Source organism: Varroa destructor, unplaced genomic scaffold (assembly GCF_002443255.2).
Source record: "Varroa destructor unplaced genomic scaffold, Vdes_3.0 BEIS01000002.1, whole genome shotgun sequence".
Classification (NCBI taxonomy): Eukaryota; Metazoa; Arthropoda; class Arachnida; order Mesostigmata; family Varroidae; genus Varroa; species Varroa destructor.
Window position 1 is genome coordinate 18,562,625 of NW_019211455.1, and position 24,733 is coordinate 18,587,357.

At 40.9% G+C, this 24,733-nt stretch overlaps 1 protein-coding gene across 6 annotated transcripts in view; it reads right to left on the reverse strand.

Annotated features, from left to right (window-relative positions):
• The window catches only part of LOC111245418 (membralin), a 73,932-nt gene that overhangs the window by 35,571 nt on the left and 13,628 nt on the right, over positions 1–24,733 (reverse strand). The window contains exons 1-2 of one of the 6 annotated variants that reach the window (XM_086979913.1): positions 2,153–2,591; positions 1,789–2,031 (exon numbers count right to left, since the gene is read on the reverse strand). The exons of 4 other annotated variants lie outside the window; for them this stretch is intronic. The gene's annotated coding sequence lies outside the window, so the exon portion shown is untranslated. Of the gene's footprint in view, positions 1–1,788; positions 2,032–2,152; positions 2,592–5,824; positions 5,852–24,733 lie in introns of those variants that run through there. One more of the 6 variants, XM_086979912.1, reaches the window with a different exon arrangement.

The window sequence follows — 24,733 nt, forward strand, 5'->3', positions numbered from 1 at the left end:
TTTCAGAGCGGAGCGCTGCTTTATTTTATTTTCCACTTCTGCACTCAAATGAATGTTTCGAATTTCCTACTTATTTTTACCGCTCTGGTAAACCTCTACTATTCCAGTTCCATTGTAATGCTCTATTGTGAAGCTAGGCTATCATCACGAAAAATTTTCTACACTCACGTTGCATTGTAAGCCTTCCGCTGCAGTCGCACAGATGACGTATCCCCACTAATTTTTGCTTTATTGCCTTTTATATTGCATTGTGCGTTATACGTATGTACCCACATATGCTATACAATTTGCCCTGTGTGGACTTTATCGTCCTATTTTTGCTATGTACGTTGCGTCCAAGGCAGTGTGAACTCTATGCCCTTACGAGTACAAAATGTCGTCACAGCAGGAACGGCGAAATGCGCAGCCTACCGAGCACGACATCGTCCAAACGGCCAACTCTATAGTATATATACGGACAACGCATAGCAATCTATTGTCAAGTTGAGGCAATTCCAATAATGTTAAGCACAGAAAAAAGCAGGATTGCAAAGCGGCCGTTCTCACAGACACAGTCTATTTACGTCGAGTTCAACGACGGAAAGAGTCAACGCGCTAAGTAGTTCATTGGACCTCTAAATAGACGATACGAGTACGAGAAATGTAACTAAAAGACAATAGGAAAAAGAAGTTGTTTCTTTCTTACGTGTGCGCTCGCTTCACTTTTTCGACGCTTTCTGCAGTGTTCCCTACAATCCCCATACCCCCGCTAACATTAGCAGCCGGATACACAACGTGTACATGACTTCGCCACACCGATACAGCTATCGGAATATAGTTAGCGGTGCTTTATACGCCAAAACATTTCATGAATCATTAAGGCTCTCGTCAAGCGTGCGTCAGTCCCAGTGTTGCAGTTTTTTGTTAAACAAATGACCACGTGATCTGTCGGATTCGGTCACAGAGCTGAAACGCCCTACCACAGTAAGAGGTCAGGAATGTAATTAAAAGGAAACGCAGTGGCAGAGTCTACAACATAAGGATGCGCTTAGGATAATCGTTTATGGTGGTTACGGTTATTGTTATCAATAGAAGCTGCGTTTAGGATAATTCATTGAAATTACGTTAGATACTATTCGATGATGATCTAGCGAGCTATGATTTCTTTCTCTATTCACAGGAGAACTCAAAATAGCTATTGAACCTTTCAACTAAAGAGAGTCTGCTCTTGGAGTTTCTGTGTCTATGGGATGTGCTGTACACATTTTAGACGTGAATAGAAAAGTGTACATGGGAAATAAAAGGTTTTAGGAGTTCGGGTCATATGATAGAACTTCGTCGACCGTCGAATTCGCCGATGGAACCGCCGCTTATGATAGTTCGATATATATCTATTCTATAAATGATTCTTTGCATTGTGTACAGCACATGAGAAGCGGGAGATATAGTTTACATCATAGGCCCCCTGATGTATCGCACCTACAGGTAATATCCATGTAAATAGACAGATATAAACAAAACGGAATCCAATAACCGACAACAAAAAGTCATTGACAAGGACCCTCTAAAGATGCGTCGTAGATTGCAGATTGTTGACAAAATGGCGACGAACCGAACACTATTACTAGCAATTATATATTAACTATATTCAGTTGTCGGCAAGTTAACACAAGTAGCAGTTAGCAAGCCGTAGTTAGACAAAATTATGCTTTATCATCATTGCATCCTTAAGTCAGTCCTTTTTTTTCTTATGTTTTCGTTTGAAAACAACCTGTCTATTTCCTAAAACGCGGGATTTCACCAACTTACCAAAACTGATAGCACCTGTTCCTCTGTTACTTATTGAAGAGTTGCACTATTACCGAGCTATGGCAGAAATGCTCGCGAACATCGAATCAACAAGTTCCGGCTTAATCAAGATATATTCGTTATCCGTCACAAAAGACAACGTTCATGCACACACGCCAATATCAGAGTGCCTTCAGCCTAATAACATCCCTGTGCACTACAGGCATTTATGACAAAACGCTTGTCTCTGTGAAATCAGTTTCACTTCACACAAATGAAGACACATTTTATCACGATTCAACAAAATTCTGTATAAATACGCTCAAAAATACGTCTACATCGGTAGCTCCTCAGTCATCAACTAACTGAGTCGTCGATTACATACCTGCATAAGACCTGCAGCACGCACTAACATGCAGCCGCTTTTGTTACCTTCCACAATTTTAGATCATGTCACTTTTCGCCAATATGCAGCTGGTCGGAGAATATGTCTATCTTTGTAAAGCGAAGAACTTGTTGATCTACCTAAATTATGGCACATTCGCTTGCAACTGCTTGTTTTCAAAACAAGGGCCTGGCATACGACACTTGGAAATGCTGCCCTATGTTTTGCTGATCAAAAACCCGCAGTATCTACAATTATAATAAGAATATCAGCTATTCCTCTGACGCCAGCAGGCGCTCAGTGTTCCCTCGATAGCTGTCCTGTATGTATTCCTCGTTGACTCGACAGCAGACGCGCTGTCGGAGCCGGTTGAACATCAACACATTTCAACGAACGGCTCCAGCACGCTGCAAACAGCGTCGGACGCTTTTCGGAAAGTGAGACCTTATTCAGCAGGATTGGTTCGTTGTCCGGAGTGGCGAGGGGACTTGTGAAGAAGAAAATGGAAAGCATCGCGATGGAGGAGACCTACGACAGAATTATCACGAGCACCGATGCCGTTTTAGCTGTCAAGCCTTTGCCAGTCCTCGATGAACTTTACTGTTTCATTATATTCTAGGCGTTAGTTTTTTAGTTCTATAGCAGCAACCCAGCTACTCATGTATGAAAATCTCCAGGTAAGACGTCCAGTAAGATAATAATCCAACTCAGCACAGCTGCACTACCGCTATAGCAGACTTTTATGTCAAAATCCAAATGTAGTCAATCAAAACGTTTTTTTCTACAACAACGTTAGCACCGCGTAAGTGGTCCTCAACTACTAGTCTGAGCCAGCGGCCTGGCGATAATCAGATAAAGTTGGTAAGGTTGGTAAACCTTGAAATGAACTTGTAAACACACATACACACGCATGTACGAGCAAACGAATGCACGATAATGATGACAATGGGCGATTATACCTGGCTAGCTATACTTACTATGATATAGAACTGGGTTTTTAAGGATTTTCAATTAAATGCTGTATTCGCCAGCTTTTAAAAGGGAAAAAACATCAGCTACTACAACAACAACAATAATATTACACACGTCCGCATATAATGAACACAAGTCGGAACCCAGCTTTTGAGGGTGAAGACGGAGCGGTCATGGGGCAATGCGTTAGGTCAAGGTCGTTGCAATTAGCCACCGTGTTTTCTGTTGGCATTTTTTCTCATGCTAACTTACTATTGTGTTTCACTATAGCTATATTTTGTCACCAGTAAGCAAACTATAGTAACATCATAATACAAACAATAGTATGTTACTACGACTTCATAGAATTAGGACCGCTAGCTGGCAAGGCCGAATTGGCCAAGTGCATGTTTCCACGGCACAGTACCCTCACGAAACCCATGGACCTTGAGCAAAGAAACCGGCCCGGCAATTTAATCCAGGTCGCTTCCAATTAGCGTCGCAACAAGTAGACACACAGAGCAGCTGCTTGCTATATTGCCTGCTAAAACTATCCTAGGTGAAAAAAATTCGATGTACAAACTTCTAGATGAAACCACAACGGGGCAATTTTTATACACAATACATCACCTTCTATCGTACATTACAATGACCACCGCAACGACAACACGGACGAAGATTCGCGGCAGTGCTCTGATATCACAGTTTCAAAGGTAACGAAATAAATCTAAACGTAAGCAATACAAGTAAACTATGTAGAATTATATGTCTCAACAGAAATTTTATCAGTCTTTTGTAATAAAATAGCTACTTATAAGGATTTGTTACAGCGCGGCAGCGTCAGACGTTCATGTTAACAAGTTACGTTGCATCGGACCAAAAAGTGATTGAGAAATGCATTATATTTTAGCTCTTGTCGAGTGAACTCCTCTACTATTATTGCCTGCAGGCAGTGGCGTGCACAAGGGGCATGCTGTTGAAAAAACCTACTGCGGGGCTAGCTAGTTAAGCGGAACGAGGGTTTCGGCTGCTTTGAACATCTGCCAATTGCGGAAACTAGCTACATCCAAGTTACATTTCCGTTAAAAAAAAAGTATAACACATAGACAATTAATGCATTAAAAGTTAAATTTAGCAAAAGCTGGACTAATCACTGACAGAAACGGTAATCGAAACATTAAAGTGTGACGATTGTATGAATCATAAGTCGTGCTCTTGCGGAATAAACAAACAGATAGTAGGTCATAATGAATCGGAAGAAGGTAATGCTGAAACTAAAAGTTACGAAAATCAACAATGAAAATGCCAGAGATATTTCGAAAATGAACTACTCAAGACTATTGATCCATCCAAGGGACTGGTTGAACCCCTAAGCAAGATTAGTTGAGTGTTTTACATGAGTATTTCAAGTACAGCTATTCAAGTTCTGTAGAAAGTTTTTATTAGAATACATTTTACCATGTACGATGCTTTGTCAACTTAAGCAAAAACATATGGTGGTCACTTCACTGCTCCGATTCAATTTTATACGACGATCTGAGGCAAAATTTCACTAGAGTTTGCAAAAAAAAACTTGGTTAGCATAAGTGACTATATGATCTAGCCCCAAACTATGTGTCCAACCATTTGGCGTAGCATAAGGTGACAGCCTGAATCCTTTTAAAGGAGTTGCCCCTCCCTGTCTAAGATTCAGCTACACACGTTAGAACACAGCCTAATGCCAACGATACTGTCATTTTTAGACGGAGTCGGTTTTATGGCCAGACATGCGCAAGGCTCCTGTTAGAGATGGATGAGGCGGGACTGAGTGTAAACATGGGCAAGGCTACCAACGCGTTCCATATAGGCAAAACGGTCTTGAAGTACATGACCAGCTTGAAGTGCCTGAGTGTGACTTTATTTACGAACGGCCAAGCCTTTGCAGGGCACATTATGCAAAAGATATTACGTGGTAAGTAAAAAAAAATGGCGTTAACATTGTTTAAAATTAAGCTGCCCGATAACTTCCTGTGAAACCCTACACACAGGGAACGCCTCTGATTGGCGCAACTTGGATATTAACGAGAGCAAATCTGCGTTCTTAAAACGTGCTATGGGACCGCATCATTCATAATAACTCAGCAGATACGTGTATCTTCTAGGCAATCTAAAACGAAAGTCCGAATTTTCTACAGTCCCTGCTTATTTAGGGTTATTAATAAGTCTCGATTTTTATGACACAGGAGCGATGACCAATGAAGTCTAAGGAGGGGCGAACAGAACTAAGCAATACATAGTTGCGTTTCACAGTTAATGGATTTCACTTTTTATGCAGTACATATGATATGCCTCAGTTACCACGCGGCCTCATGCGTTGCAGTATTTTCGCTGAATTGTCTCTCTGACTTACCACATGGATTTAGGGGCTTTGAACATTGACTTCGTACTAATATCAAGTCCAATTGACATATCTTAAATAAACATGGCCGTAACAAGTAACACTTATTACTTCAACTGGATATCCGTTTTAAAATATCCGTTCATACTTACATGCAATCTCAGAAATAAAGCGTAAGAAAAGATCCCCATTTAGGCATCATAGCCTACATACTGCGCAAATTTACTTCACGGTCATAATTTCGTAATTCCCGCGCTTGCGCATCATGTCTCTAGGCCATCTTTAATTTGACCAAGGCGCAAGATTTAAAGCAAGAGGCGTATTTTAAAAATGTGTTCACTTACCGCTCATAACAGCGTGGAAGTAACCCTCTGAAAATGAGATAAATAATATGATCTTTGTCAGACTAGACACGTTGTTCTACTATAATGACAATTTTGACAAAACACAGATAGTTTCCCGTATGTTTTTATATAATTATATTGCTTTTATAAAATATATATATATATCTAAGGGATCCGTCCCGTTTGCACAACGGTCTAAGGAACCGTTAAAATCTGTCATACTGCATATTAAGGGCAAATCTTGTGTTTAACGATAATATGCCCGATTAAACCCTTAACGGTAATCAAGCCATATGCATTAAAAAGCGAATGAGCGTTGTAACGATCACCGAATTCAAAGCCCAGCAGGGCTGATTCGGCGGACCGAAGGAAGCTTAAACTATTAATTTCGTAGTCGCGTACACTACTGACAGCCATTCAACATATTGTTATCTTCTTATAGCCATCAGTGGCCTTGACACTCACGACGAGCGGTTCCATGAGGAAGTCGATGGATCGAACGAAATTTTGTGTTGACCTTTGCAAGGCGCTTTATAGTCGTCGGCTGCCATACAAACACCAGCAGTAGTAACAACACTCACAAGAATAATATCAGTTAGAAAACAGCAGGTCCGCCAAAATTGTCCCTGTTACTATGGGTTTGAACCGATGATCATTAGCAGGGTGAGCGGTTCAATAGCATCTCTCGAATGTCAAAATCAGGAAAATTCTATCAGGCGAGTCATCTCTACCGACGGAATGGTACGGCACCGATATCGTTTGAATGGAATAAACAACTTTCAGTATTTCGATTTATCATCATATTTTCAATGAAAAGGAACAGCCTGCGAGTGTAATTGGCGACGCCAGCTGATACATTCAAACGTTTACAGATGAGAATGAAGGCATTGTGATATGGCGGAAGCTGAGAAGCTTTGGTTGCCATCAGAAACAAACTATTAAACCAGTGATACTTAACATTGAAAAATCAATATAGACTTAAGCTGTCGATCTGTAGCGTTAATATTTACTCTTTCCCATATATCAGACGACGCATGCTCAGTTATCAAAAATAAATGTGAAACCCTATTCAGGACCAAAATAGCTGGTCTAACTCATTTTGTAGGCGTATCTCACGTAGAAGCTACGGTTGGCCACATTATTATGACAAATCGGAACAATTGCGCAGTCACGTTATACGCCACGCTTTCGTAATAGCGACGTCAGCTACGGCGATTCATGGCGCGCGTAGTACATACATCTAAAATCCTTCCTCCACCATACAATATGTAATTATCGAAAGGAAAGTAAAAGCTTCATTACAAATAAACTAGTAGTGTAAGTACTCTTCGTAATACGGTCCTTTTAAATGGTGCGATATTCGTATTTGGATGCTCGCCAAAATAACCTGAACTGCTAGATAGCTGAAGTTACAGCAGTACTTGAAGTGGGCAACATACGAAGGCATTCTTCGCATAGGGATGCATAAAGGACGCACAGAGTGGTCCTATTAGAGATGCTATTTTAATCACCAGGCTGAACTCTACTGACCTTCATATACTAATGTTTCCGCAATATGAATGTCAATGCTATATAAAAGACTTTCCAGACGACGAGAACATCTTCACAGATGAGCATCCCTGACATTTAATTATTCAATTTAAAAAAAAAATATGCCCAAGGGGCACTTTTTGTGAGGTGAGATAAACGCGGCGCCGACCAAATGGTCGAACACCCGCAGCGTTTGCCAGCCGTGGCTGTCATGACCTGCGCGTGACGGTGCTGACGCTTGAAAATACTTGCACGACACATTGGTCGTAGAAGTCTCCCTTTTGGAAACGGGGCTGCTTCCTCATCTACTCGGTAAATGCATTCGTTCATTGAAAACTGTAGGCCTGAATAAAAACAACTACAGAAAATCAAACGCACACCGTAACTATTGGTACGCAGTGTAGCTTTTCAACATCGGAAGTAGTAATTATAGTAATAGTTCAACGCTAATCCCACTTTGTACATTTAGTTGAGGACGCTGGGACGTATGCTATAGTATGATCTCAGGCGAAATCTCCGTTAACGACTATGAAAATTGCGCTAGCTTCAACCGGAGAAAAGTTCGAGTTCTTCTTCGAGGTCATTCTTGAGCTGGTACAACTTTCGAAGTTCCATAGCTTAACATCATAACGTATACCAAAAATTATGCAATGATCTCTCAGGTTAAAGGAAACTGAAAATACAATAAACGCTTATAAAAAAGCTTACCCTATTGAAGTAGTGTTTGAAGTGGTAAGCAACACGTTCGTTCCTATTCTAAGTAAACGGCCTTCATGTCTAATTTTCAATTCATTTACTAACAGAATCGCTATTTCCCGAAAACAAAACATCCTTTTCGGACGTGCCGACACCCAAGTTGTTGCAACAAGTTGTTATGCTAATTAGATACCACTAATTAGTTCACGACGGTTTATGACATCGCCTGTACATGTATATGCATATGTCACTTTGTCCTTCGTTCCGTGAAGAACATGAAGTAGTTTTGGATCATTTTTCATTCTGGGACGAATAGAGTAACCCTAGGGCCCCTCAGGATCTCGCGTAACCCACAACGGGGGGGGGGGGGGGGGGATCAGCAATTTTTCTAACTGTTATCCTTCGTTTCAACGTCAACATTAATATCAGTCTTCGCGTTTTTAGTGGTCATGGTCGCGAACTGCTTCGCTATCAACCGAAGTTAGATACCTACATACATCTAACATATATTTAAAGTCAAGGTATTGAAAAGAGGACGATGAGACATCTAATTTAATCTTAAAAATTTGAGATAGCACACCGAAAAACAAATAACAAATTAGGCCTGTATGTTAGATGCCAGTTTATAGGAATATTCTGGCCTACAGACCGTCTTCAATCAGGTTATCTTCAATAGCATTGACGACGTCCGAATGGCAGTGTACCCGAAAAAGTTAGGGTTGAATCGTTCATATCCTCGTATAATATATCTATTCTTCGAATGATGATCCGATACATACGCATATCAGAAAATAAGTATAATTCAAGCTTTCGAGAGCTATTAAATTACTTGCCCGATTAAGTAGGGTTACGAGTAATAAGTAATAGGCAGATAACACTAAACTATATATTCTTTGAACACATCGATCCCGACATTGGATTTTCTAAGTAAATGCCTTGCAGATAATAATCAAACAACTCCACTACATTCGCAAGAGTTGACATCTTTTACAACGATGCCGCCGACCGACGAAACTACTTTTGAAATACGCTTAGGCCTTACGTCCTAAAATGAATAAGCGCTACGTAAAACCTTCCCACCAGGTTCCCACCGAAGAATGCGGAAATCCATAATCGGAGTGAATTTTTATCGAAGTATACAACAGAAAAATTCTAAGCGCCCTTTCAAACACCTGACAGTCAACCCGCCAGTCAGTTGATCACTGCCAATAGCTTATTCTCCACATTTTAAGTGGTGATATCCGGTGTTGCTTGTTTTTCTATCTGTGGTTACGCAATATGAACGTCATCTTGACGCTACTAGTGTCATTCAATCACAGCCTCCATCTTCCTGACCCCACCAGAATAACTACGATGTGCTGCCGGCCACATGTTGCAGCGGTAGTAGAAAAGAGGCATATTATAAAAAAAAAAAACATCATTCAAATTACCATGATCAACAGAAGCAGCTCGAGGCCGTCAGCGGTGAGGGTCGCGTGACGGACGAGGAGAAGAGCGAGAAGGAAGGCAGTGTAAGCTATACCGTGTTACAAATACACCATAGTCTCCACAGGCAAAAGCAATGACGTCAACGACAACACCTACAACAGCAACAAAACAACGGATGAAACAGCCGCTGCAGCAGACGTGAACTGCTGGCGTCGGTAGCAGATGCTGGTGCCATCGCAGATATCAAACATAGTGCGGACACGCACGTAAAAAGCCCAGAAAAACTGCGAACCGTTCCAAGCTATGAGGGACAGGAAATCCAATAACGAAGATTACTATCGAGCTAGAGAAAGGAAGTAAAGGCGAAACAGGCCAACGGCTATTTCGTCCCTCGAAGAGGTCAGGAACCTCTTCGCGCGACAGTTACCCTTCACGCGGCAGTAGTTTCCCAGCGTTATTAAATTAAGATCGGTCTATGATATAATTTATATTACAACGATCTGCATGCGCCAGTACACACCCTCGTAAATAAGCAATGCCTACAAGGTGAGTGGCCACTGGCTGCCTTATCAAGACTATCTTGTAGCACTCGGAAGAGTGATGATGCATGAAGGAGTCCGTAGTACGCTGTAAATCAGTAGTGAAGGCTAGCAGTCGAGCTAATTTTCGATGATGCTCCAAGGCGTGGAGCAAACAATGAATACGGTGCACCATAGAATGCGCAAAACTGACTGGTACCCTATATTTTGATTAAAGGTTAGTTAGTTAATATGAAACAATTATGTGATGCGTAATTGGCCGATGGTTCCATGACCCTTACTGTTGATTGCTAGCATTAAGTTTCGGAAATGAGATATTTTTGGGTCGGGGAATGCTAGAAACTTCAAATAGCTAACATGAAAAATTTAACGTATGACATTAAGGTAACACGTTCGTAGCGGTTTGCGTCGCAATCATGTTCCACTGGCCCAAGTTCAGCCCGAAAAAATTCACCAGTTTTATATAAAACAATCTTTGAAGTGGACTGGGTTAAAGCGAAATCGAATTGCCTGTACACATCAGGCACGTTTCAGGCTTTTGTCCTATTTAGCGGACATTGGACTTGTGGAGTTGTAGGACATCTGCGATCGGTTCCTACATCAACATATGTCAGTACATTTGGTTTCATATCGATACCATCACCTTTGTAAAAAAAAAAACAATAACAGAACCTAATGTAGTCACTCAGTAATTCATTTCGTCACAGTCGTCCGTATTCAATACTTCAGCGCTTGAGGTGCGACGCGTACCACATATATCACCGTTCGATCGGGCTGCAATTAATGGGACTCAAGACGACAGAAATCGTTTTTGTGACGGAAACCTCCATATTGATCAGATTGGATTTTACAGGGTCTGGAATCGATTGTTAAATATTCTTTCGTAACGCGACGAATAGAAGATGACGTTAGCTATAGAGAAGCCCCAGATAGGTTACGCTTGCCGAACCCTGAACTTCGCGGAGTGGCGCCTTTGACCGGTATTCACTTACAAAAAGGCGGAATTGGGTCATCATGAAAATATAAAGTTTTAAGGGTGGAGTGTATATCTGTATATTTGCAGATACATGCGCAGAACAAATTAACAATTCTCTCAGCAGCAATGGCGGAGTTGAACCTTCAATTACCTCGAATTTCATCGAGTTGGCTCAATCTGCCAACGATTATTCTACCACATTTTAAAGCACACCTCTATCTCATTCAGAAAGAGCGGTCGTTTTTCTGCTGAAAATTTTCAATTTTTATTTAGTATATGCCCCTTTTACCTGCCCTCCCAGTAAACATTAACCAGGCGCCTTTTTTTCGGCAGGTCCCACGGGAACTTCTTGCTTCAGCAAAGCAAACGTTTGTTGAGAGACCTCCTTACTAATATGATTGTTGGTGTACTTATTTGGCTATACCATTAGCCTGAATAGCAAAAGGATTACGTATGCAGTGGCATAAAATTCGCGCGTGGAATTCAACCGTTAAACAGCTTTCATCCTAACGCTGAGAAGCGGAGGGCAAGTATTACAATATAATTAAACGGGTACTGTTGATATCGACACACATCCCCTTTGGAATTACTTTCAGCTCTATCTGATACCGGTTGTACGCGGCAGACTCATGGATATCTCAGCTAATCAGAAACAGATGTAAAGATACCATAGTTCATCTGAATAACAGAAGAAACCGCTAATACATTGACCAACCTTCTCCCTTCAAGCCCCACACAAGTCCTGCAGATGCTGATATTTTGGTTGTTCGGGGTAGTACCACAACGGATCGCACAATCAGTTAATGTGTATTATAGGTTTTCTTTTTATGAGACGCATCTTAAGAGGGTCGAGAAAACGATCCACTTCTATCTATTCGTCATTGAATATTCATTAGTACGGGTACACATGCGGAAACAATAAAAAGGAACCTACTATTCTGCAGATACCCGAATTTCAGCGAAAGAAGTCGACTTAAAATAAATCACGATGGCCACACCACCTCCATAATCATATTAGGATACCTTAAGTGCGACTCACTTCATAGTAAGCCCCTCAGATATACTAGGAAGCTCAGAGGTAAGATAATTTAATGGGCTGCTAAAGCACGATCCATCCAAGCGTCACTCGCAAGATTTTTTAACTGAAAAGCTACAATGGCCTAGATAAAAATTAACATAGCAACAATACTCAGTTGTTTTTGCATATATACGTGTGTTAACTGTGTAATTTTTACAATAACAAGCATATAGCTATAAGATGGGCTAAGACTCATTCTAGACTACCACCCTATTCTCTAAGCACACACGAAATAACCTAGTTAACAATTTGTAACGTGCGTCCAACGACGATCCAAAGACACAGAGAGATCACCTAATTAGCGGCAGGTATGTAGAGATTGAACTGGAACAAGGTGACTGGTATATTGTCCTGACTGGTTCAAAGGACGTCGTTGTTGGTACGACAAGAGTGAGCTAACAATGGTGACTATCTTGGTCTAACACCCATTGGGTCCGGTTGGCCTGGATCTTGTTTGGTCCCGTTTGCCTGGGTCCAGCTTGCCTAATCACATAACATGGACGATTTCATCGTATATCTGGACGGTCATCGTCCTGGCCGTAGGCGAACATTGTGCGGCACAAAAATGTATCCTTGTCAGCATCCATCCACCCATCCATCCACCACATCCGTCGTAATAGAAGCACCGCCAAAGAATAACACTTACTTTTCGACCTTCGGTTCGAAATAGCAAAAAAAAACATAGAATTCATTCAAGACGTAAACTGTACCCATATATGTTTTTTGCATAGCGCTGATTTACACTAGGTGATGATCGTAAGCCGAGACGAAATCACCTGTCGGTAATTTCTATATACGTAACATCTAATTCATTATTGAAGGCATCGTATTGTTCTTGATTGTCTTAATTCAACGTGATCTTCTGCCAGTTTACTTAGGTTTGCAATTAGCATATTCGGACCAATAGCCATTGTCCGTATTTCCTTCAAAAAGCGGCCACACAATGTAGGGGCAAGTTGGTACACATAAAAAGTCGTTATTCGGGTCGTCAATCGAGGGTCCATTTGTAATACGGTACGTAGCAACGATGAATAATCTAATCTCACGGGCTCGGCATTAAGAGCTTCCTGATATGACACGAGTACCACGTGTGCCATAGTCTAACTAATTTTTGAAAAAGCCCGCGCCAGTTATGTTAATAGTTTCGCTGCGCCAAGCCTGAAACTCGCACTTGAAAGTACAACGAAAGCGGCCAAAAATAGCATGTAACCGTTCAAATAAAGGCGTATTTTAACTGAACATTGAAATCGAGTCTCATTTTAACTTCGTTAAGGAGGAAAAGATTATCTACCTGAATAAAAAAAAAATATATGGTTGGTAAATTGCTTCGAAGAGACATAAATAGCAACACTTGTTTGAAACTGAAACATCAAAGACGATTCAAGCTGAATATTTATCTACACAGAGTAGGAATCTTAAACCGCTGATCTCTTTATGTCTGTACCGTATTATAAAGAACTTTAGCATCTCGTAATAAAAACATTAACAGGCAGGACAAAACAAAAATAGATGTTACGATATTAATGAATGAACAGCTTTAATTTATAACAGCATCAATCGATGCAGGAACACGTGTTCATACATTTCTAAACAACCGAAAATTTACTATTGGCTGAAAGCCAACCGTTTCGTGTATCGTGTATGTTGATTTACAACTGCAACTTAGCGTTTCTACTATATATACATATCCATGTTTTTTTTTTCATCATAGATAATCTTTTTTCACTTACATAGTTCTAACTCAGCTCTAATTATCAAGTTCTATCTACGAATATAAACAAATAAAAGCTTCTGCTTTGGTATCAGGTAAGCGCATCTGTGCCCTTGATTTTTTGTCTGTGTTCCTTGCGGTCTGAATCGCGATGCCCCATTATACCGAATACCCCATTACAGACGTACATGTAGATTGCATTCTTCCACTAGTTTGTCTCGTTCGGCTCGAGCTAGAGCAAATTGGCGGTAATATGCAACGTTCTTCTGGGACACCCCCCGCAATTCCTATTTGCAGCTGTTAACATCCTCTCTGTTTGGGCTAAAACCAACTAAGGCAATGCCAACGCCCACCCAATTTGCCCACAATTTGTAACAACTGTTATCTGACGTATATACGGCACAGAAGCTGTATGTACCTTATCATATCGTACCCAAAACTGTGGACTACAAGCAGTAATGATGTTAGCATCAGTGGGATTAACATCATGCCGAAAGCATCTAAACTTGGGCTAATTGAAATGGCTGTTATGGCCTGCGCTGCTGTTCTATAGAAAATTCAAAATTCTTCAAAGATATTTCCCTCAAAAAGATATCTATAAAGCCAAAAGCTTGAAACATCCGTTTTTTTTACCAAGGCATATGACAGCGTTGGAAACGAGAGGATTCTCTCCTATTCTCCATAACAAAAGTTGACACTCACGTCTTCTTCCTAAATTTTTTTTTAACTAGAAATTTCGTTTATCCCATGTAACTTGCAGTTCAGCATAGCCGTTTTTTTTTTTTGACAGTAGAAGTGTACGTGTATCTACGTAAATAATAACAGACAGAATGTATGATGTGTAATCACAGTATCTCAGTGTAGTCCAGTTAATTCTGTCGGCGGAGCTGGTTTTCGATTGAGACAAGAAAAAAGGCACGGGCAAATCAATAGGCTCAACTTCGTTAGATATCTAGCAGCTGCAATTTCACGTGCAAAGAAGACCTAATGGATTTCCAAAGCAATCTCCTTTTTTCTGCCTATGCCACTAAGTACCAATTGTCCCTAAAGAAGGGCTTCATTGTCACTTGATAGACCGATTGTTTAAATTTGCTCCTAAGGAACTAAGTAGCTCATTGTTGATACTAATAACAATAATAATAACCGTAATCTTTATCACAATAGGGATGAAGCAGATTTGTTACCAATCGTTTAACACAGCCTTTAAATCCATGGACCCTTCCTATTATTGCTTCCTACTACAATTGTTTATAACCGTCAGTTGATATTCAAAAATGAAGCAATGAACGTCTATGTTTATTTCATCACCCTTTATAATTCTGCAAATGACCAAAGACTGCTTTTCTGGGCTGGACAATGACCTTATATATGTATAAACTGAAGTTAGATGTAAGCAAGAACATCTGTTTGCTTTCAACTAAGTGGAGCTTAATACTTAAGTATTGGTAACCAGATAGTGTAGTGAACGCACTAGTATCAGAAACGTATATACATTCTAGGGTTTATACTTTTATTTTGATAGTCTAAAAGAATCACCAATGTCAACTCATCAATCTGGATTAGTCGATCATTAAATCTATGACGTTTTAAACGGTTTTTGTCACGTAACAATAAGGTTGAATATGTTTACTTTTGCTAGTAGTATCCAGATCCTTTGTAAATACGGGTCAACAATCCCATCTGCCAAGATGAGGGTGAGAGAGAGAGAGCGGTACATATGGTTTATAGGAGTTAATAAAATTAATTCTCAAGATTTGCCAGATGTGCTGGCTATGGTAGCAACTGTCCTAATCCACAGTGCGTCTTCAGCGTTCACATATATTGTCCGGCTCGCGAAAACCCAGTTCCTTATAGGGTTTATGGTGGACCGACACAAGACAAAGCGAAACGACGTAGGTCTGGAATGGTAGGAGAAACGCGAGGTGATTTCAAGCCGTTATGTATAATTGCAATGCTCTTGTAAGGAGGAAGGCTTTTATGCGATTTAATCGTTCGATGTTCTCTGGCGTAAGATCTTCGATCAAATGACACGTATACCCATACGTTGCGATCGGAGCTACCTTTGATCGAACAGACTGAGAGCGGCTGTAAGGAACAAGTGATAACGCAATTCAATGGCATGTACGGCCACTACTACCCTTCGGCCTCTTTCGTTGACGTGCGCATTAAAACGTTTGCTGTTCATGGAGAAAAGCAAGTCCAGATACGGAAACTGAGACGAGGTACAAGATGTTTGTGGCCTCCGTCTTCGTCAGGTTTACGACTAATTCTAAATCTGTTAATGCTGGGTGAAGTCAGATTAAGGCTAGACGATAACGATAGTCTTCCATGGCCGATACCTTGTTTGCCGAATGTTTTGCTATTAGCCAAGCATAAATCCTAAATAACTTCTATCGATAGCACTATCTGAAATAACGCACACCGTTTTTTAACCGGCATCGATTGTTTTTGGCTAAATTGCAACTTACATTAATGCAAAAGAGCTAGTAAGAAGTTTGAAGTATTACTGAAGAAGTGTCGAACTGGAGGTTTCACTTATATGATAATTTTGCTGCTTTGAATTCGTTATCTTCGTTCGGATGGTGCTTTCTTTGTTAGATTACTTTTCGACCTACAGTATTCGCAACTATATTATCTCTGCATAGTAGCGTAGTTGAAATTTGTGTGAAGACAAAAGCCCATATCAAAAACTTGACCCCATCTTAACCAGTTGCCCTGAGTCGAATGTTGATGAGACGGAATTGCTCGAAAGGGCGATAAAGAAGGGCACAGCTGTTTCTCGCAAACAATGATACAGCCATACGCGGCAGGGCCGTTGGATGCAGAGACGACATTGAACTTCTTCATGGCCAACAGTCTTTCTGCAGGAACAGGAGCCTCAACAGCATTAATAGCAGACAACAAACAGGACTCGTTACCCCTCGCTGTTGACGGGGTAACGTCGTCAGCCGGTCGGTCTCCGCAGATCCAACTGAACAAGAGATTCTTGCTCAATACAACTGCTATTAGAGGACTTATATTCAGATACATGTACAACGTATACATAGTTAGACAGATATATCAATTAGATGCGCACTTCAGTTGAAGCTCTCTAGTGAGTCATTCCGACGTGTGCTGCGCTTCCGGAAAAATTAACCGGAAAGTTGCTTGGAAGATAAAGGCACGAAAATATTAGAGACTGCGCATTAAATTTATACGAAGCATATGTTATTCTATTCAGTTCCCATTTGTGAAGTAGCGCCAATCTTCTGACTCGGCCACATCGTTAGGGAAAATAACGATACAAATATTCGCGTGGTAGACTTATGTAAATAAAGATTTTTAACCAAATGGTCAGGCGACCAACGTGGCCAATGGGCTCAAAAATACTTAACCAATCCATATATTATCCTCAAAATGTGACCACTTAAAAACCTACCGGGCCTATCCCATCACTTTATTGGCACAAAGGAGGTTTATTCTAGCCTCTCGTATTTGTATTTCACCCGGGAAAATTAATACGAGCGGCCTTTTTATTTGACGCTCCTTCATACCCATTCATTGTGGTCACATACTGTGGCAATTAGCTTTAAGACTTACTTTCACCTATTTCACTAAACTAGACATACCTATTGGATGCCTACATGGAAAGCCTATAAACGTAAATAAACCTTAACGTTCTGTTTTTTCGTTACACAGTGAAACTCCCTCGTTCTCTACTGTAATTTATTAACTGAGAACGATGTTAAAAAACAAGAGTGAAACTGAATGCAGTCCTCACACAAATGTCTACTATCATAGGTAACATTTCCAAAGGAGTGAAGCTATTTTGTCTCATCTTCCATGTACACATACAAAGAAGTGGTATTTCTTTTTTTTTTGCGATAGTGACTACGTGGCCAGCTTATATACGTGTAGCAATTGTGCAGTCAGCCGGTTTGAAACGTGCTTGCAAAGCTAAAGTGGCACTGAAGGCGGAAGGACTATTTTTCATCGTAGAAAGCGCCAGTTAACCGACAGAGTTTTTACAGTCTGACATCGATAATGCACTACGATAAGGGCAACAGTGCGCTGTAGCCAGAGACAACAACAATTACAGCAAATGATAATGTTGCTGACGATTCCAGAAGGCATACTGCCACAATATGGCGAATGCGTAAATAAAAATAGACCAATGCCAATAGGCTGTGTTGCGCTATATATATATATATATATATATAGACGTGGTACCTTTCATATAGATATATGAAAGATACCATGTCTATACAATACGATGCCAAATACATATTACTACCACTGTAATGAAGTGTAATATATAATAAACGGCACAACAAGAAGATCAGTCCGATTAAACAGGTATCCTAATTGAACCGAGCCCCTGATCTATCTATATGACAAATCATGATTTCTGCCAAAACGAAAAAACCTAAGTTAATATTCACAGCAAAAACGGAAATAACGACCACAAAAACAACAATGCTACCAATTACATAGGCTGTGTTATTGCTTTAAGAGACTGGCCATGTCCAAGGCCCACCTACCAACCTTTCATCATCTGCCTTATCATTTACTCAGACCACGATTTGTATTTCCACATCATAATATTATAGTTCCAGTACCACAATTAACCAAATTACTTAGTCATGAGCAGTTCCTCTAAAAAAAAAACAACTAAAACATCAGTAGGCCAAGCCGTTATCATCTGAATAAGACAAGAGACAAGATCACTGTTGTTGGTATTTCGGTTATGACGACCACCAACAGTGTTACAGAGACCAATGTTTGCCTTTAGATGTGTAGAAAAATGATCGTACAAGAACTTTATATGACATGTGGCCTTTGGTTATCGGCACTTCGTAGTCTTAGATCGTCTAGTCAATTACATGGTCAAGTTTTCGACGTAGTAAAAAGCAGACGACGGATTAATCGTACATAACAAATACTAGCTGCTGAAAAAAGTTATTCCTCTAGCTAGCTATAAAACAAATCAAAACTTCAGGGCGAAAACAATATGGATGTTTTCTTTCGCAGGTTGTCGTAAGCAAAGATCCAGTAAAAAGTAAAACTATAATTGTTAACGACGAACTGCCAACATCAAGGACTTCCTTCGAGCTTTACATTCGGTATCACCATTAGGCATTCCCTCGGATGGGCCACTGGCTCCCAGCATAGAACGAAACCTGTTTACGCCTAGGTTCGAACCTAATAACAAAAATGAACTTAAGATCAGCAAGCATGAACGAGGAGAAGTACTAGCTCCTGGTAGAAACGAAGTGTACCTTGTATGTTCGGCAAGCGTTTTCCCATCGTAACGGGAGTGCCGTTGCAAATTTTTAAACGACCTACGCTGGCTACTTTTGCTACCGCCAAAAAAACACATGCCTGCTTATCTATTTCTCGGATAGCAGCAGGCACTACTTATTTGTCTGGCAAATTATTAATTGTATTAATTTTTCTTTTTTCTTTTCACTAGATTATGCTACCAAGAGAACAACCAAGCGGTAGTATGATATTCAAGTCGGTCACACAGAGCACAGCTTAATAACTGACTTGACACTTAGAGACATAAAGGTCCACTTATACGATATACAAGGATTTTTCGCCAATATCTGGCATTCTTCACGCGGCCTTGTGTGCCATTTCTGAAGTGCAATCAGTCTGAAACAGAGCGGGTCGCCGCAGGACCATCTAGCTACGGTTTATGTAGATGTCGATGTCGATGTCAACGTGGTTCAAGTACTACTGGTGCCATAGGTACTTGAATGATTGCTCTATAACCACTCGACCAGCGCTGCATAAACAGCTGTAACGGTCAAAGCGTGCTCACGCTTGTATATATGAAGAATGTACCGTTTGCTTGGGAACCTTATCTCCGAAGTGCTAAAACGACATCGTCTTTTGGTGAAATAACGTAGTAAAGTTACCGTCCAAGCGAAGCTAAAATGAGCCGAAACATTTTACAGTGACCCCCCTATATCTTTATGCCTTCACGGTACATTGACCAGCCTGCATCAACTAATGAACGCGCAGGTAAAGGCGGTGTCGAATGTTCTCGATGAAAATAACTGCCCCGACCAGTTGAAACTGTCATTAACATTTGCTCCATAAAAATCAGTATTGCCACCATTTCGTATTGTCACCATCATAACAATGATGTTGTAACGACCCATTTTCACCCCAGTCCATACATCTGCTTCTTATAGGTGCAAATACCAATAGCCTATGGAGATCTTTCGTCACCTGGAAATTGTCACGAAAAGTTAAAAAAAAAAGTGCTTACGTAACGATAGAGTCTATGTCAACTTGTAATTCATTCCCTGTTCAAGTTAAACCCGTGTTGTTACATTAAAAATGCGCGAACCCTTGTACTCGTGTGTTTATTAATAAAGTTGGTTACTTTTAGATCTATATACGCTGAGTCGAACGAATGTGGTTAAATACAAAAAGCTTGAAAAGATGCTGAGGGTAGCCGTACTTTTTTTAGGCAACCGTCTAATAGTTACCATACCTACATCGGCCTTAATAACCTGTCCGCTCGAATTCATACGATCGTGAACATTCTACAAACGCCAAATCGAACTAAACTTGTGTTTAACAGACCGATTGTTGAAATCTGCCATGCGTATGTATGAATCAGTGTCAACAAAGAGTTTCTTATTGACTCATAGTGCGTCATCGATTTCCACATGAATTCTCCTGGTACTTTACCATGCAAATTACTTGACAGTTAGTAATCATAGCTGAGGTCTTTTGACCAAGAATCAGAACAAAAATATTAAGGAAAAAAGCGCAACGTAGAGAATCTGTGTCATCATCGGACGACATCCGGTGTCTAGATAATAATATTCTTTTGGACAGCGTCTAGTTTGTATCCTGGTATCTGTTGCTCTACAAGATGACGGTGATGAGCAAAGTCGATTGGACGGGTCAACCAGGTCGGCAAAGAATCAAACTATAGCGTCCGAACGAGAAGAATTCGTACGCTATGAAAGAATGCAACGAGACACAGAAACAAAGCCCGCAGAAACAAAGATAAGACAATTGGTGCAGCTATCGCTATTATAACGCCAACACCTCGTTCGTTTTTCTTTACCTGGTTTTACACGGACAAAACTCACGTCGCCCCTCCGGGCTCGGACTTTGCCGTAGCCTGCCTTCGACCTAAAGCCGGGCCACTATGATGTCGTAAGAGAACATTAGGATCGATCTGATTCTGCGCTTCGGCATCATATGCAAGTTCAACGCCACTACCAGATACTTCATTCAAAACCACAGACTGGCGAGGTCCTGACATTCGCCATTGTTGGTCAATCATCAACTACCAGAAATAGCAGTCATTGATAACGGTCAGCCAATCGTAGATGCCGCAGCATGTGCTACGAGGAAAGCACAGTAGGACAGTGCTTCGAATCCACGTGGAAAAACCCACGAGTGAGTTAACACGATCCCTAGATGACTTATCCTTCTGACCGAAAACAAGAAACAGATTTAACAATTCTGGTGAAGAATGAAAACGATGGCTGCTTTAAGACGATCTTCACCGAGCGCTAGTCGCTTAACGAAACAGTGTCCCAGGTGATGCCTATTCAGTCTCATGGACTTCCCACTGTGAGCACTTGCCGGTTCCTTGTCTAATCTTGGTCGCAGTTTCATACTAAAACCTTTAACCACACCACTCTGATATTAATTATACAATACCTGATTTGGTCAGCAGCGTATGAACGGTTTATTGATCAGTAACCAAGAGAACAAACCGCTTAAACGAAACTTAATGAGCTGATGGGCAATAGGAAAGAACAGTCAGGCCATAAACATGCTCACGAAACTGACCACACACAATATAAAGAGCAATTACCTATTCAAGCGCATGTGCCTGTTCTTGGGGTTATTATTGAACAGATATGAAGTAAGAACAATTAATATGGTCTAGAAGGTGGTAAAATCTAATAAATAACAGAGCACAGCTTATGCAAACAAATCGCTCGCAGTACCTTTACATTGTAATATTTCTCTCGCTTGAGATTCAATTATTACTCATGGACAATTATCAGCACTTGACAGGTATTTGCAACAAATTTGTGGTAGGTTTATCCCCTAGTCCTGCTAGCTTCAAAGGCAATAAAAAAGTAACAAAATCCTACAATCCCTTGTTTTAACACCTTCCCTTTACATCTATAGGTGGACAATTTGTTCTGCCACATTACTGAACTTGCAGTGTTCATTCAGTCATTCTTTTGGGCTAATCACAGAAAATATCGGGGGGGGGGGGGGGGGGGTCTCTGGGGTAAAATGCCGCCGATGACATGTGCCGGCAACAGCAACACGAACACGATGACGAGAAAAGCGAAAAGGTAACGCCGCAATTCTGGCGGTCAAGGTGCTAGTTACGGATACTAACCGATGGTGGTGGACTGTGGGCTTGTTACAGACAAACGACAGAGCAACAGAAGAAAGCAATGGTCAGATGAGAAGATTGGCTCAAGGAGCCACTCTGTGAGCCGCACGCTTCAACGACACCGTCGCAATAAACCTACACAAACATATAATAGTCTAGCCAACAACGAATTTGTGATTCTTTCAAGCTGGAAGTACTCAAAATGGAAGATAACACCGTGCGATCAACATAGAATAGAACGGAACAAAAGGCAAAAACTGCATTCGCAGAATAATCTCCCCATTCGGTACGCACTGAAAGCGACGTCATAGCGTCCACCCTGTCACATAAAGCTAAGCTTCCGAAGTGGTAACGCGACCTGCTGTAAAAGATTGAGTCGAATTTCTCATCGGCTGCCACTAGATTACCGCCGCCGCCGCCACCGCCGCCGCCGCCGCCGCCGCCGCCAAAACTAACGTTCACACATTACGGCATCTGTTAAAATTATATATAATTTAATATAAACAAGAGGTACGCCATATGTGTAATAGGTCAATTACAAATAAGCAATAAGAGAAGCCTGTGATTCCGCCGTTTTCCTTTAGGATTAGACTGCTATAAACAAAGATCAAAATTTTTTGCAACAGTTTTAAGAGTCTGTCAAAAAGTATCAAAATATTAAGGTTACACAAAGGTATTTAACATGGAATGCATATGTGAATTTTTTGAGCATATTAATATTTATACTCATATTAGTGAGATAGGCATCCAATCGGTTCTGTCAGTCATCCATTCCTGATTTTATTATAGCTGCTTTATCGTAACTGCTAGTAGCCGGGAGACCTAGACCTGCTCTGCAATGAGCGGTCATCATCAGGTTTTCTGTGTGCGTAAAATGTTCTTCTGTGCCACTTACCTCACCACTACCACGACAACGAGAGCCGTTACACGCTCGTTCGGCTCTCCCTGACCCTTCCCAAACATCCCCTAGCCAATTTTAACAGAGCAACGAATGTTGCATTGCCTCCCGCATAGGGCAGGCAGCTGTATTCCAACAACCATAGCTCGGTCGGCAAATAGACGATCATAGAACCGCGTCAATGTACAAGGTCTGGGCTGGTAAAGTGCTGCGTACGGATCACCGTTATGTTCTAGCACTTGAATCCTGAGATGGACGGGTCGAGCAAGTGGAAGAGCACAATGCTTGAAACACGCCTGTCTCACGCATGATGCTTCATGGCGATATCTAGGCATTTTTTCCTGCATTTTCTAGGCATTTTCATACTGAATATATCCCTTGAATGACTCTTAACAATGCACTGCAACAAACACCGCAGCTGGCTAGCTAGTGTGTGGCAGGTGCAAGCATCTGTAGAACACAAAGAACAATACATTTTAGAACCCAGTCAAAAATGGACGCCATGTCTATGAGTGTGTATTACATAGACATACGAGTTTGTTTGCTTTATGTCCCACAAACGGCCTTCAGTAAATAAATTCGTAGTCTTACGCAACGCAGTATGTCAATCTCTTCGAATTTTTTTAAATGACGTCCGACATTTTGAGCTGGTTATATGGTTAATGGGCTTCTTAATTAATTAAACCACAGGTATTTGATCCTCAGCGAAAAAATTACTGACTCTGCTTTTTACATACTGATCGTGAAGGATCTACTTAAACCACATTTACCTGACCCTAAGCGAGGTGTTCCAAGTTTTATTAATATTTGCTCAGCTTTTCAATCTAAGCCTCGAGCAGTAGAACAGTACACTTAGGTGTCTGGTGATTATCAGTAATAGCATTGAAATGATGTCACTTTATGCTTCTACAGGATACTATCTTGTTTAGTTTATTCTAACGCACTCCAATACGTTTGACCTACCTATCTGCACACAAATTTAACTTCAACTCAGGCTGCAGCAATGAAGCGAGGCACTGCAATCGCACAAAGCCAACCTTTCTGCAAAGATATCAGTATTATAGAAATGTATTTTTCAAAAATACCACAAATTCACACCGTCGAAATGAGCCGTCTGCAACACTCCAGTGTGCTTCAATTCAGTCATGTTAGTAGCATCGTTATCTATCTATTAAAGATTAGGCCTCACCGTTCGTAAACCGACAGCTCGTTCCGTGTCGTTGGTGCGGCCCGGCACTATTGCTAATCGACAACTACATTTGACATTTAACTACGACATTTGAAGCTCGTTTTAGATACGGAACGGATAAGTTAATGCACGGGACGAAAAAAGGCTGGCAGACGACCATGATAGAGCAAGAATTACGTACGCGTCTTTACGTGTCTCACTATCTCTCATTATATCGTTTACTCTATTTATAGATGCTATGGCTGCTGCTATTCTTTTTATCATTGTCGCTGTGCTGGTGGAACTTTGTACTTTGATTTGTGTGATATTAATAACATAGGGATCAATTTCTAACCGTAAGTACTTAAGTTTCGAGTCTAACATCCTCTAAAAAAACCCATGCAGTCCCCGCACGTGACAGCGCCCAATGAGAGATCAAGTTTAAAGTTTGAGAGAAACACTAAAAGGGTCAAACCATTGATTGATAATGTAGGGCGAGGTATTATTTGAT